The sequence below is a fragment of the Coregonus lavaretus genome (genome assembly GCF_964263955.1).
Source record: "Coregonus lavaretus genome assembly, chromosome: 23".
NCBI classification, from domain to species: Eukaryota; Metazoa; Chordata; class Actinopteri; order Salmoniformes; family Salmonidae; genus Coregonus; species Coregonus lavaretus.
In genome coordinates, this window is record NC_140010.1 from 3,367,490 (window position 1) to 3,379,998 (window position 12,509).

Sequence of the window (12,509 nt, forward strand, 5' to 3'; positions counted from 1 at the left end):
AAACAGAATGATAGATATATAATTAATTGTCAAAACAAACAAAAAGGACAAAATATGTTTTTTTTTAAATGACACGGTGAGATTTGAAAACATAAGATGTTATTATGCTTTTAATTCATTGTTGGTGTTCTTATCTGTGTTATCTATTTCCCTGTAGGAATGTGACCGTCTTGAAGAATGCAAGCGATCTGAAAGTGGATGATGCTGTAGTAACCGTGGGAGTTCAACCAAACTTCAAACCGTGTGGAGGCTTCTCCTTCGGGATATTTCGGGTTAAATCTTATATAACAAAAAAAAAAAAAACATCTACAACTCTCTACCTTGTTCACAGCAAGGCTGTGGTTTAGGTCAGGTCATTTATTTATTTATTTATTTTTAGTAATTTAGCAGACGTCATCTGAGGGTGCTACAATGAGCGAATCTCAATTGTATACTCCTCTCGCCGCCTACTCAAAACGCATTAGAGGTCAGAGGTGAGGGACCTCTGGCTTTTTCATCCAATGGGTTTTGAGGAGGAGAGAGGACGCAAGGAGTATGCAATTGAGATTCTCCCTTTGACAAAACAATGGCAGCCAATGCCACCGTTATTAACACACTTAGAAAGTATTCAGACCCCTTGACTTTTTCCACATTTTGTTACATTACAGCCTTATTCTAAAATTGATTTATATGTTTTTTTTCCCCCTCAAAAATCTACACACAATACCCCATAATGACAAAGCAAAAACAGGTTTGTATTTTTTAATACATTTGCAAATACCCCATTTTCATTATGGGGTATTGTGTGTAGATTTGAGGAAAAAAATATATTTAATCCATTTTAGAGTAAGGCTGTAACGTAACAATGTGGAGAAAGGGGTCTGACTACTTTCTGAAGGCACTGTAGTATACATACATTTATGTGGATATATTGCGATGACTGTTTCCCATATCAACAAATAACTATAAGGATGTTTTTTTAAAGTATTTTGTTTGTTGTTGAAGAGAACTGTATTTGTCGTTTTCTTTATAGAATATATAATGTAAATGTTTTATCTAAATACATTACATTAAATATTTATATTTCATATATACTGAACATAAATATAAATGCAACATGCAAGAATTTCAAAGATTTTACTGAGTGAGTTACAGTTCATATATGGAAATTAGTCAATTGAATAAAAATAATTAGGCCCTAATCTATGGATTTCACATGACTGGACAGAGGTGCAGCCATGGGTGGGCCTTGGAGGGCATAGGCCCACCTACTTGGAAGCCAGTCCCACCCTATCAGAATGAGTTTTTCCCCACAAAATGGCTTTATTAGAGACATAAATACTCCTCAGCACCCCCCCCCCCCCCCCCCCCCCCCCCCCCCCCCCCGCTCAGACAATCCTGTAGCTGAAGAAACCGGATGTGGAGGTCCTGGGCTGGTGTAAGGCCGGTTGGATGTAGATTGCGCCAAATTCTCTAAAACAACGTTGGAGGCAGTTTATGGTCGAAAAACTAACATTTAATTCTCTGGCAACAGCTCTGGGGGACATTCCTGCAGTCAGCATGCCAATTGCACGCTCCCTCAAAACTTGAGACATCTGTGGCATTGTGTTGTGTGACAAAACTGCACATTTTAAAGTGGCCTTTTATTGTCCCCAGCACAAGGTGCACCTGTGTAATGATCATGCTGTTTAGTCAGCTTCTTGATATGCCACACTTGTCAGATGGATGGATTCTCTTGGCTAAGGAGAAATCCTCCCTGACAGGGACGTAAACACATTTGTGCACAACATTTTTGAGAAATAAGCTTTTTTTGTGCGTAATTGTGAGAATTTCTGGGATTTTTTATTTTATTTCAAGTCATGAAAAATAGGACCAACACTTTACATGTTGTGTTTATATTTTTGTTCAGTGTAATAAAAATGGTAAGTGATATATTAGACATTATACAATACAATATTTTGTCTATATGGCACAATAAATTGGTTGCCTGTGGTGTTCCAGTTAAACCTTCTTACATTCAAAAGTCACACAACATACCCTGACCTGAACCCCTATGCTACTGACAGTGTTTTGGCTCAGTAGCTTAGATTTCAGTTCATTTTTTTAAACGAATATGATATTATGCAAGGCCTTATCTAATCAAACTCACCAACTGGATTTCAAAGCAAAAAACGAAACCAACATTTTTCTCAGGCAAGTATTAATTTAGATGTTTCTTGTTGGCTCATACTGTAGCCTTAATATTGTTTTGAGGAGCCACTAACTCAGTGTGGTTTTCTTTTGCTCCAAGAATGACCTTTTTGGTATGTTTTTGTTTACTTATCCCAGAAAGCATGGTTTGAATGAACTTGGCCCAAAGGCTGTGAATGGGGGCGTGTTTGGCCCTCCTTTTCCTGTAGTCCACGATCATCTCCTTTGTCTTGCTCACGTTGAGGGAGAGGTTGTTGTCCTGGCACCACACTGCCAGGTCTCTGACCTCCTCCCTATAGGCTGTCTCATCATTATCGGTGATCAGGCCTACCACCGTTGTGTCGTCAGCAAACTTAATGACTGTGTTGGAGTCGTGCTTGGCCATGCAGTCGTGGGTGAACAGGGAGTACAGGAGGGGACTAAGCACACACCCCTGAGGGGCCCCAGTGTTGAGGATCAGCGTGGCAGACATGTTGTTGCCTACCCTTACCACCTGGGGGCGGCCCGTCAGGATGTACAGGATCCAGTGGCAGAGGGAGGTGTTTAGTTCCAAGGTCCTTAGTTTAGTGATGAGCTTTGTGGGCACTATGATGTTGAACGCTGAGCTGTAGTCAATGAACAGCATTCTCACATAGTTGTTCCTTTTGTCCAGGTGGGAAAGGGCAGTGTGGCGTGTGATTGAGATTGCGTCATCTGTGGATCTGTTGGGGCGGTGTGCGAATTGGCATGGGTCTAGGGTTTCCGGGATGATGGTGTTGATGTGAGCCATGACCAGCCTTTCAAAGCACTTCATGGCTACCGATGTGAGTGCTACAGGGCGGTAGTCATTTAGGCAGGTTACCTTCACTTTCTTGGGCACAGGGACTATAGTGGTCTGCTTGAAACATGTAGCTATTACAGACTCGGTCAGGGAGAGGTTAAAAATGTCAGTGAAGACATTTGCCAGTTGGTCCGCGCATGCTCTGAGTACACGTCCTGGTAATCCGTCTGGCCCCGCGGCCTTGTGAATGTTGACCTGTGTGGTGGATATTATAAAATAAGGATTTGCTGGAGTCCAAGTCAAACTAAGATTCTTTATTTTTCTGAGCTCAGGAGAATAACAGAGTTACACAGCGCAGTGTAGACAGTCTAAATTCCGAAGCGTTGGGTGATAAGCACATATCTTTATAGTTTCCTGTTCTTGGGCGGGACTTTCAGTTCTCCTTTTATCTATACAAGGACATAGGAGCAAGCTGGTTTGCAACACAGAATTATACTCAGAAGAACAGGAGAGAACATAATAGGACCGTTTCACAAGGTTAGCCAAATACTCAGTTATGTGAACACATAAAATAAGCATTTCCCATTACACCTGTTTAAAGGTCTTGCTCACATCGGCTTCGGAGAGCGTGATCACACAGTCGTCTGGAACAGCTGGTGCTCTCATGCATGCTTCAGTGTTGCTTGCCTCGAAGCGAACATAAAATGCATTTAGCCCGTCTGGTAGGCTCGCGTCACTGGGCAGCTCCCAGCTGGGTTTCCCTTTGTTGTCTGTAATAGTTTGCAAGCCCTGCTACATCCGATGAGCATCAGATCCGGTGTAGTTGGATTCAATCTTAGTCCTGTATTAACGCTTTGCCTGTTTGATGGTTCGTCTGAGAGCCTAGCGGGATTTCTTATAAGTTTCCAGATTAGTGTCCCGCTCCTTGAAAGCGGCAGCTCTAGCCTTTAGCTCGGTGCGGATGTTGCTTGTAATCCATGGCTTCAGGTTGGGATATGTACGTACGGTCACTGTGGGGACGACATCGTCGATGCACTTATTGATGAAGCCGGTGACTGAGGTGGTATACTCTTCAATGCCATTGGAATAATCTTTTTTCTTTTCTTTTCTTTTTTTCTTTTTCTTCTAGGGGGTAGATCAGCTTTAATATTGAAGATAGATTGTAACTTCCATCAATGTAATTGTCTACATCACTTCCAATCCCCCATATGTTTTTTTTATTCTCGCAAATATATATTAGAAAATGGAAGAAGTTCAAGAAGACGGTCAATCACCCTCGGTCTGGGGCTCCATGCACGATCTCACCTCGTGGGGCATCAATGATCATGAGGAAAGTGAGGGATCAGCCCAAAACTACACAGCAGGACCTGGTCAATGACCTGAAGAGAGCTGGGACCACAGTCTCAAAGACCATTAGTAACACACTACGCCGTCATGGATTAAAATCCTGCAGCGCACGCAAGGTCCCCCTGCTCAAGCCAGCGCATGTCCAGGCCCGTCTGAAGTTTGCCAATGACCATCTGGATGATCCAGAGGAGGAATGGGAGAAGGTCATGTGGTCTGATGAGACAAAAATAGAGCTTTTTGGTCTAAACTCCACTCGCCGTGTTTGGAGGAAGAAGAAGGATGAGTACAACCCCAAGAACACCATCCCAACCGTGAAGCATGGAGGTGGAAACATCATTCTTTGGGGATGCTTTTCTGCAAAGGGGACAGGACGACTGCACCATATTGAGGGGAGGATGGATGGGGCCATGTATCGCGAGATCTTGGCCAACAACCTCCTTCCCTCAGTAAGAGCATAGAAGATGGGTTGTTGCTGGGTCTTCCAGCATGACAACGACCCGAAACACACAGCCAGTGCAACTAAGGAGTGGCTCCGTAAGAAGCATCTCAAGGTCCCGGAGTGACCTAGCCAGTCTCCAGACCTGAACCCAATAGAAAATCTTTGGAGGGAGCTGAAAGTCCGTATTGCCCAGCGACAGCCCCGAAACCTGAAGGATCTGGAGAAGGTCTGTATGGAGGAGTGGGCCAAAATCCCTGCTGAAGTGTGTGCAAACCTGGTCAAGACCTACAGGAAACGTACGATCTCTGTAATTGCAAACAAAGGTTTCTGTACCAAATATTAATTTCTGCTTTTCTGATGTATCGAAATACTTATGTCATGCAATAAAATGCAAATTAATTACTTAAAAATCATACAATGTGATTTTCTGGATTTTTGTTTTAGATTCCGTCTCTCACAGTTGAAGTGTACCTATGATAAAAATTACAGACCTCTACATGCTTTGTAAGTAGGAAAACCTGCAAATTCGGCAGTGTATCAAATACTTGTTCTCCCCACTGTATATACATACATACATACATACATATATACATATATATATACACATACATATATATTTCCCTTTCTTACTTTCCAACCCCACCACCCCTTCCCTAATTGGAGTAAACTAGTGAACAACAATGCTTAGGCCTCTACTTCCAGCGTATACATACTATATACATTTTATGGCACAGTCAATTTTACAATAATTCTATTTTGTTTGTTTTTACTCCTGAACTTCCTCTACCCTTAACCTCTCCGATCATTTTCATGATGTCCATCCGGTTTACCATATCTTTCTAACTGTGCTCTTTCACAAAAGCTCTCAACCTATAACCAGGCCCTGTGTAGCTCAGTTGGTAGAGCATGGCGCTTGCAATGCCAGGGTTGTGGGTTCGTTTCCCACGGGGGGCCAGTATGAAACAAATTTATGCACTCACTAACTGTAAGTCGCTCTGGATAAGAGCGTCTGCTAAATGACTAAAATGTAAAAAAAATAACCTATATACTTATTATGGGCACAGTATGCTTACATTATTAGTTATCTTGTTGTTATTAGTTGTTGTTAGTTGTTATTAGTCCCATCCTTCAACTCCATTCAACACCACCCATCTATCTCTTAACACCATCCATATTGGATTTCTATTTGCCATATATTTTTCAACTGTACTGTGATGTTTTACAAAAGTTCTGAACCTTTCTATTCTCATTGTTTCTACAGATTGTAAATTGAAAATAAACATTTATGCTAAAAGTATTATTATATTATTGATCGATTGACTATGACTTTTCAGATCACCCAGTAATGCTATCTGCAGGGTTAGCTCCAGGTAAATATTGCAATCCTTTAGCCATTCCTGGACCTGTGTCCAAAAACAAGCTACAAATGGACAGAACCAAAACAAATGATCTAATGATTCTGTCTCTTTGCAGTAAAATCTGCAGAGCTGGGAAGATTGTATCCCCCATATAAATAACATTCTATTGGTAGCAAGATTTTTATATAATAATTTAAATTGAACAATTCTAAGTTTTGAATCCGGCGTCGTTTTGCGTATCAGTTCATAAACACTATGCCATGGGATCGGTACGTCAAAAATCTCTTCCCAACTATTTTGCAATCTATATGGGACGGCTGTCAATTATTTGGTCCTTAAATGAAACTGGTATACTTTGTTATTTATCACAATTTTCTTTAACCAATGATGTTCTTTAATGCAAGGCCGACAGACAAGTTCCTTAAATTTTCACCCTTCCACTTTCCTCTTCCATTTTTGCGGTAATGCTGCAATTATTTGGTTGTAATTTTGGGTAGAGCAGACATTTCCATATGTTTTTGTTAGCTGCATGTGCGACATAACTCCACCAGTCCTACCGATGATATCATTTACGAAGATTATACCTTTTTAAAAGATTTTTTATCAATTAGTATATTTGAGTTTAACCACAATATTTGTTGCATTATTTGTTCTGTCGTTTCTGGAGGATTAAATTGAAATTGCAACCAACTTTCTATGGCTTGTTTTAGAAATAGTGATATTTGGGAGATTATTTCCTTTTCAAATAACTGAAAGTGAGTGGTTGTAATCTGAATAAAGGGAAAAAGGCCATTCTTGAACATTGGGTGAGACAATTTTACTAATTTGCTAGAGAACCAGTTTGGATTTAAGTATAACTTTTGTATGACTGAAGCTTTTAGTGATAGGTCTAATGCTTTAATATTTAATAATTTATGTCCTCCGAATCCATATTAATTATATAAATAGGCCCATTTAATTTTGTCTGGCTTGCCGTTCCAAATAAAATTGAATATTTTTTTCTCATATAATTTAAAAAACTGTTCGCTAGGCGTAGGCAAGACCATAAGCAAATAGGTAAACTGGGATAATACTAATGAGTTCATCAGGGTGATTTTTCCACAAATTGACAGGTATTTACCTTTCCATGGTAGCAAGATCTTATCTATTTTTGCTAACTTTCTATTAAAATGTATTGGAGTGAGATCATTTATTTCATTTGGGATATGTATTCCGAGTATATCCACATCACCATCAGACCAATACGTAATATAGTACATGTATCATAATTTGGTTGTAATCCAGAGCGGTTAGAAAATGTATCTAGATCAGGGGTGTCAAACTCATTTTAGCTCAGGGGCCACATGGAGGAAAATCTATTCCCAAGTGGGCCGGACCGGAAAAATCATGGTATATATAACTTAAAAACAACAACTTCAGATTGTTTTCTTTGTTTTAATACGATCAACATACAACATAAAGCTGGAGCCTGAGGACAGTGTGTCCAAAATAGTACAAGCACAACATCACTATTAATCATAAAACACGTCAAGTTTATTTGAAAATTCTAAAGAAAAAGAACACACAAACACACAATGCCTCAGTGATTAACAGAACTGTTTCACAGATCACAGAACTATATCAGGGTGTCATTTCTCAGGCAGAAATGTAGATAAAAATAATGAAATCCTGTTCCCCAAACAAGTGCAAGAACCACAGAGTCAAGAATAGGTTAAATATACAAATAAAATAAAATCAATTAAAAACAATAGCACATCAACATAAAAACATATAAACATAAATCTGAAAGCGTTGCTCAAACTCCCGTAACAGTCCCGTTATTTTATCTTTGAACCGCTTCATGTCTGCCACATGTTGGGTCGCGCACACATTTTTCAGACAGGGGAAGTGAGCTGCATCACCACCGGCAAGTTGCGTCTCCCACAATGACAGCTTCAACTTGAAAGAACGTATGCTGTCATAATACTGCGTGACAACTTTGTTGCGCCCTTGCAGCTGTTTGTTCAAGTTATTCAGGTGCTCTGTAACATCCACCATAAATGCAAGGTCCGGCATCCATTCTGCGGAATGAAATTCTAACACTGGTTTGCCCTTTTCTTCCATGAACTGTTCAATTTCTTCTCGTAAATCAAAGAAACGCCTCAGCACAGCACCTCGGCTTAACCATCTTACCTCAGTGTGGTATGGCAGGCCATAGATGTGGTCTTTCTCTCTGAGAAGGCTGTCAAACTGACGGTGATTCAGGCTTCTGGATCGGATGAAATTAACAGTTTGGATGACCACCTTCATGACGTTATCCATCTTTAATGACTTGCAACACAAAGCCTCCTGGTGCAAAATACAGTGAAAAGTCAAAAAATCACGTCCTCCATTTGCAGATTGCACTTTCTCTCTGAACTTTGTCACAACACCTGCTTTTTCCCAATCATTGAGGGCGCACCATCTGTAGCCAGGCTGACAGCGCGGGACCAGTCCACTCCGACCCTGTCCAGCGCGCCGACGAGTGCGGTAAAAATATCAGCTGCTGTCGTTGTATCTGTCATCGGCACCAACTCCACGAACTCCTCGGTGACGGTCAATGTGTCATCAACTCCGCGGATGAAAAAATGGCCAGTTGTGCAACATCTGTAATGTCTGTGCTTTCATCAATTGCAACCGAAAACGCAATAAATGACTTTACTTTTTGCTTCAACTGGCTGTCCAAATCCACTGAAAGATCGGAAATCCTGTCTGCAACTGTGTTTCTTGTCAGGCTGATATTTTCAAAAGCCTGCCGCTTTTCAGGGCACACAATCTCCTCTGCCTTCATCATGCATGTTTCTACAAATTCACCCTCACTAAATGGTTTTGAAGCCACTGCGATTTCATTAGCAATGAGGTAGCTAGCTTTCACTGCAGCGTCACTGATGTCTCGGCTGTGAGTAAACACAGACTGCTGTTTCTTCAGACCCGCCAACAGTTCATTCACCTTCTCTCATCTCCGCTGTCCTTGAAAGTTGTCATATTTGTCGGCATGAAGACTCACATAGTGGCGACGAAGGTTATATTCTTTCAGCACTGCAACATGCTCTGAACACACCAAACATACAGCTTTCCCATTCAATTCCGTGATTAAATAGGATGACCATTTTTCTTGGAACACTCTGCACTCTGCGTCCACTTTTCTCTTTTTTGACAGAGACATATTGGGGCAATGAGGGTGCCAAAGCACATAATGTTAAAAGTAGAAGCCGTAATAAATATTGCGGGCAAAACAAAGTAGCTCATTGGCTGCACGTGCTTGACCTACTTGCTCTGCCCCGGTATAAACAGTTTGCTTGCTTAACACAATTGCTATTGCGCCATCCAGTGGACGCAATTGGAACAGCAGTTTATTTTATAGAAAAATTGCAGCGCATTTTTATACTTTACAATTATTATTATTATTTTTTTTTTTTTTATCATCTCGCGGGCCGGATTAAACCCGTTTGCGGGCCTGATCCGGCCCGCGGGCCGTACATTTGACACCCCTGATCTAGATCATCTATGAGGCTGTGGAGGGATTCAAGTTGTGGATTTAAAAGAAAACATGAATCATCAGCGTACAATGACACTTTTGTTTTTAAGCCCTGAATTTCTAATCCTTTTATATTATTGTTGGATCTGATTTTAATAGCTAACATCTCGATGGCCATAATAAATAGATAAGCCGATAGTGGTAGAATTAGAAGAATCTTGCTTGTAAGCAGGAATCAGGAGGATAGAATTATGGTCATATTTGCCAAATGGAGGGCGAGGGAGAGCTTTGTACGCGTCTCTGTGTGTGGAGTAAAGGTGGTCTAGAGTTTTATTTCATCTGGTTTCACATATGACATGCTGGTAGAAATGAGGTAAAGCGGATTTGTTTGCCTGCATTAAAATCCCCGGCCACTAGGAGCGCCGTTTCTGGATGAGCGTTTTCTTGTTTGCTTAAGGCCTTATACAGCTCGTTGAGTGCAGTCTTAGTGCCAGCGTCAGTTTGTGGTGGTAAACAGACGGGTACGAAAAATATAGATGAAAACTCTCTTGGTAGATAGTGTGCTCTACAGCTTATCATGAGGTATTCTACCTCAGGCGAGGAATACCTCGAGACTACCTTAATATTAGACATCGCGCACAAGCTGTTATTGCTGTTATACAGGATGGGATCACAACACCTCTAAATGTCCCGAGAACGTGGACATATGCCTTCTTCTGCAATCACCCATAAAATGAAAAATTATTGCCCAGCACTGGGCGTGAACTCGTAATGCTCAGTGTTGAGTCAGAGCGAACTGCTTAGACCTCTGCCCTTCGGCAGTTCATAATGCTGTAATAAGCCGCGAGAATTCTGAGAATACTGATGAGACCTGATGGTAATAGCGTGTCATTTTAAATTAATTAAATCCCAAAACCATAGCCCTAACCTAGAATTAATGCCTAAACTGTTCAACTTTGAGTTGTTTCTGTTTCAACCCTGTAACCATGGAGAATTAACCCTGTAACCCTGGAGAATTAACCCAGTAACCATGGAGAATTAACCCTGTAACCCTGGAGAATTAACCCAGTAACCATGGAGAATTAACCCTGTAACCCTGGAGAATTAACCCTGTAACCCTGGAGAATTAACCCTGTAACCCTGGAGAATTAACCCAGTAACCATGGAGAATTAACCCTGTAACCCTGGAGAATTAACCCAGTAACCATGGAGAATTAACCCTGTAACCCTGGAGAATTAACCCAGTAACCATGGAGAATTAACCCTGTAACCCTGGAGAATTAACCCAGTAACCATGGAGAATTAACCCTGTAACCACATGGAATTAATGCGTCAGAAATTGACATTACTCCATAATACGTCGAATTTCGAAGGGAAAGTGTGATCTTAAAGGCAGCCTAAATCCACTTCTACGTGTAAGTCAGAGAATCTGACTGTTTAAGATATTTTTAATAGTTGATGAATGGTGGAAACTGTATTTAAACTGTCTTGATTAGGACTGCAAAAAGTGTACATTTTGCCTGAGTATGAAACAGAATATAAGGACAGACTCTTCTTGTAAATGTAAACCATCCACTCATCTGCTGAATCATCCTTGATTAAACATTGTGGTTTAGTTAAAAATGTATTTAGCTCGTTTAAAGATGCTTCTGAGACTCAACACGTTCTTTCTTGGAACTCCTCAAGCAGAGATCCACCAGCATCAACACCATCACTGATTTTGGTGCGATCCTGAGGACCATTTGAGACTTTGGATTATCCTGCCTTTCCACCTGGCCAGTTAAGACCTCATAACCTGGTAATGTCCACCTGACTACAGCTTATTACCTACTGAGGATAAAGTTGGATATTGAAGACGTTGTTCATTGGTCAACCGTGCCCGTAATTTATAATAATAATAATATGCCATTTAGCAGACGCTTTTATCCAAAGCGACTTACAGTCATGCGTGCATACATTATTTTATTTTTTGTGTATGGGTGGTCCCGGGGATCGAACCCACTACCTTGGCGTTACAAGCGCCGTGCTCTACCAGCTGAGCTACAGAGGACCACAAGATTTAGGCTTGTCCAAAATTGTTTATTTGGGGTATCAGGTTGATTGTGAAGGTCTGCACACATTGCGAAATGTATAGTAATTTAGACAAAAAAATGTATTGAGATACCGATCTGTCATTAACCTCTACTGGATCGGATCGGATCCCCTGTACCGGGATGGTTGCTGCTCAATATGCGACATGTGACTAGAATGTTGTAAACAACGGCAACTTTCCGGGACATAGACATGTCTCATATGGGCAGAAAGCTTAAATTATTGTTCATCTAACTGCACTGTCCAATTTACAGTAGCTATTACAGCAACAAAAAAAATACCATGCTATTGTTTGATGACAGTGCACAACAACAAAACACTTTTGTCACGGCAACTGGTTTGATACAGTCACCTCTGAAGGTAAATTATGTACTTACATTCAGTAATCTTGCTCTGATTTGTCATCCTGAGGGTCCCAGAGATAAAAAATGTAGCATAGTTCTGTTTGATAAAATCCATTTTTATATTCAAATGTAGGAACTGGGTTCTACAGTTTGACCCCCTGCTGTCTCCGACCTTTCGACCTTTCGGTTACTGGGCCAATGCTCTTAACCGCTAGGCTACCTGCCGCCATGTTGTTATTATAAATGGAAGTCCACCAGTTTCACAAGTAGTCCTTGCAGTTCCACAACAATAATAATTTTTTTCTGAGCGAGCATAACCCAAAGGGCAGTCCTGCATCAAGTTATTTAAATGGTCTTACCTCTACAGCTACAGTTCTGGGAAGTCACCTGACCTTCCAAGTGTTACATAGTCTTTGAAAGGTTTCATTATGCAACATTCATTCTACAAGAGATAAGGAACGTTTATGATATCTATGTAATGAATAATCAGTCATTCGTTGACTGG